The following is a 4,325-nucleotide window of genomic DNA, read 5'->3' on the forward strand; positions in this document are numbered from 1 at the left end:
CAAGTGTTGATATTAACTAGTATCTGTCTCACCCCTTTTCACAGTCGTGTTGATACATCCATCATACCTAACGTACACCACAAGTGTTAATATTAACTAGTATCTGTCTCACCCCTTTTCACAGTCGTGTTGATACACCTATCATACCTAATGTACACCACAAGTGTTAATATTAACTAGTATCTGTCTTACACTTTCTTTCAGTCGTGTTGATACATCCATCATACCTAACGTACACCACAAGTGTTAATATTAACTAGTATCTGTCTCACCCCTTTTCACAGTCGTGTTGATACACCTATCATACCTAATGTACACCACAAGTGTTAATATTAACTAGTGTCTGTCTTACACTTTCTTTCAGTCATGTTGATACACCTATCATACCTAATGTACACCACAAGTGTTAATATTAACTAGTATCTGTCTTACCCCTTTTCACAGCCGTGTTGATACATTCACACTACCAGTATACACTGCACATGTTGATATAAACCCATTTCTCATCATACCACATATTATATTTTTTTGCTATGAGAAATGACCTACTCTATGCCACTATGAGATATCATGGACATGTTTTGTTGTTTTCGTTATAAAATGATAGTGTTATTGTATTCGAGTTTCGTAATGACACTTATTTTAATATCAAGTATTCTTCACTCTAGAATGAGTTGGCATAGTTCACCCGGTTATCGATAACTTTACATTAAGCGACATAGTTGAAACGTGGCTTGTATCTAATTAATGTGTAGTCGCTTACTGTTACGCCACTTTCACAGAACTATGAAACGAACGACCTTTTGAAAACTATTCTGTTTCTCCAAAGGTCATGTTGTAGGGGAGGCTAGTGAGCCCTATATTTTATACCATTCAACCACGTGGCTTCTTCTGTCTACCTCTCCTTTCCTCTTGAGAAAGCTTATTGTAAATATCTAACAAAACTTTCGTCAGCAACTAGCCCCACTTACTAGAGAATTTAAGAAAATGTTATGGTAGAATTCTTTTCCACTCCATTTGTCAACAGTTGAGTGGGGAGAACAAAGCTTGGTGAAGAAACACCTGTATAAAGGAAGCAGTCGGCAGAAGACTTTGTTAAAGATTGCTACAATCCTCTCTCGATCATAGAACATCCTTTTCACCGAGGCCAGAGGTAAACTGTGGGAGAAAAGCAGTTGTGACGAAATCTTAAGAAATTATGAATAATATCCAGCTGAGGGAAAATATTCTGGTTTGGCTACTAGGCTACGCTCATTGAAAGCCCGTGGTGGGAGTGCCTAACTAGACTTCTAACCTGGTAGGAGTTCAAACCTGTAGGACGGACTACAGTGTATAGAAATGTCAGAAACGTGCGGCTGTAGGGATACACGTGGGGCTTTTCTCGAGAAATCCACAGCCATTCTAGCTACACAATCATACACTCCACTGAACGATCCTTTTACAAACGTAGCAGCAAGAAATCAATATAACACTGTGCTAAGGAACTCTGAATACGTAGAGAGTGTTGATAACACGTAATGTGTACCAAGAAAATATATTTTGGAACACTGGATCGTACTTGAATGTCTAAAAAAATACCGCATTTTATTTGGGTTGTAAAATGTGGAAAAGCCCGGCATGGCCAGGTGGTTAGGGCGCTCGACTCGCAATCTGAGGGTCGCGGGTTCGAATCCTCGTCACACCAAACATGCTCACTCTTTCAGCCGTGGGGGCGTTATAATGTGACGGCCAATCCCACTATTCGTTGGTAAAAAAGTAGCCCAATAGTTGGCGGTGGGTGGTGATGACTAGCTGCCTTCCCTCTAATCTTGCACTGCTAAATTAGGGACGGCTAGCGCAGATAGCTCTCGTGTAGCTTTGCGCGAAATTCAAAAACAAACAAAAACAATACTTCTGGAAATATAATGTTTAGCATTTTTCTCAAAAGTTAACACACCAGTATAAACCAAGAAAAGTTAGATAAACGTATGAAAATAACCTACTTGCAGAAATAGAATCAAAGGTTTGAATGGACTAACTGTACCGTGTGGTTAGTATAGAATGAGATACTTTTTAAAATCCATAGAAAGTGTTTCAACTACGAGTGATCCAAGTTTAACTAAACTATGGAGTATAAATTATCCAATTTTATAGAAAAAAATGGTGTTTTTTTATTAAGTTAAGGACTATAAATGGTTTTATCTTATCTATAGAATAAAAATAATATTTTATCTACTAAATTATGAAATATAATGGTTTCATGTTATACAAAAAATAATAGTTATTTTATCAAGTTATAGAATATAAAAGGTTTCATCTTGCAAAACTGATCAAAATAAAGTAAAATCCTAGGTCGTTATAAGTAGTGCATCAATAAAAACAGGTTTTTATGAATTTTCGTGGATTTTTTGAGTAACGTGATTGGAGAATACCAAGCAACAATGTGTAACAACATTAGTTTCATGAGTCTACCACCAGGGCGTAATGTAAGAAATTTTTTAATACTTAAAATATTATATATCAGTAATGATCTTCATTCAACTAATTAATCAGTTTTTTTTTATATTAGAGTTTGTAATTTATCCACCCAGCTGTCTGGTTTATCGAAACACTTGGTCATCTTGCACATAAATATACGTAAAAAAAATGTAATCTAATTAAAACCATTAATCGTCTAAAACAAAAATGATAATAATGAGCGCTTAGAATAGAAACTTTAGTTGCTAGACATTTAATGTTACTTATTTCTGTTGGTGGTTTTATTTTGAAACTTTTAGAAAATTGTTCACGGATAAAGTATTTCGTGGGAACAAAGTTTCAAATAAATTACAATAATTCGCCATGAAGGAAAACCTAGACAAATAAATTTCATAATAGGGGTATTTTTAAGTGTTTATTTTGAATCACAACCTTAATATCTTATTATAATGGAGCTTGTGATGTGTATGTCCAAACTCGGATCTCGGAAAATACCGCACCGATCATCACCAATCATAACTAGTGAATATTTTTATGACTAGGCAGTATTATTAGAGTTGAGCGATAAATAAAACAATTGAAATTTCCACAAAAATGATGTTTCACATTTAACCAATAAAAATTACAAATATAAATAAGTACATTTCAGATTTAACCAATAAAAATTACAAGTAAGTTTCAAATATAAAACAATCAAAGAACAAACTTAAAAAAATATTTATTTTTCTTTAGTGAAAATCTCATGAGTGTTGCAACAGAAAAGCAAGGCACTTTCATTGATAACTGCATATACAAAGAAATACTTCAATAAAATCTACTCTGTAATGTAATGCAGTGAAGATAGCTCATTTTTAAACTAGAATTTCAATAAAATCCTTTTTCTCATGGATGGTGAACATTATTGATTGTCAGGAGTGAGTACATTGTTATAGAACTGTCAGACAATTCCAGAAAAAAGCCACAGGCCCAATAGCCTTCCGAAGGTACTAACATTTATACTTGCAAACTACATAATGGGCTATCTGCGTTATAAGCCTTCAGACTTACCGGTAAGCCACTGGGGGAAGAGGGGGCAGTATTATATAAAATAACATTTCTGATATTATCAAGGGAACATCAAATGGAAATTGTGAATATGTATTGGTAAACTATTGTATTTATAACCAAATCTTCGAAAATAAAATTACGTATAACATAAAAAAATATTCGCAACTTTAGCATCTAGAACTAGCTTTAAGATAATGTCTCATTCCTTGTGAGAACCTTTCGCAATAAGACTCTGATAAAGAATATTTTGGTAATTATCTACTCGCAAGATATTAAATACATCAACATTAAATTTATCAGCTTATACGTTTAGTATCAAGATTCAAACCCAGCCATGAGCTGACTTTAATATCTGGCAACTCTCGTTAATACGTAAAATATAAAGAAGCCATTATATCTGGCAAACTGGACTATTGTAAATGTCTATCAACACGTCCCAACTTGACTATTGTAAACTGCTAAAATACATACACCAGCTAACCAAATGTGAATATTTCGAGCTGTTAAACTACCCGTCCCATATAAAATCAAACTTGACTATAGTAAACTGTTAAAATTCATGTATCCAGCTTACCAAACTTGTCTACAGTAAATTGTTAAATTACAAGCTCCAACTTACTAGTCTTTACTACTTTTAAGTACTGGCCCGAGTTTAACGGTTTAAAACAATCAAGTTTGGTAAATTTTATGCCACAACTTATCAGACTCGATTGTTGTAAACAGTTAACTGTACGCCTCAACCTGCCAAACTTCTTTACTGCAAACTATTATCTACATCCTCAACTTATCAGACTCGATTGTTGTAAATAGTTAACTATACG

General features: G+C 34.1%; 1 protein-coding gene across 1 annotated transcript in view; it reads right to left on the reverse strand.

Annotated features, from left to right (window-relative positions):
• The window catches only part of LOC106464522 (cubilin-like), a 14,402-nt gene that overhangs the window by 4,610 nt on the left and 5,467 nt on the right, over positions 1 to 4,325 (reverse strand). The window lies entirely within an intron of this gene.

The sequence above is a fragment of the Limulus polyphemus genome, unplaced genomic scaffold (assembly GCF_000517525.1).
Source record: "Limulus polyphemus unplaced genomic scaffold, Limulus_polyphemus-2.1.2 Scaffold1675, whole genome shotgun sequence".
Lineage (NCBI taxonomy): Eukaryota > Metazoa > Arthropoda > Merostomata > Xiphosura > Limulidae > Limulus > Limulus polyphemus.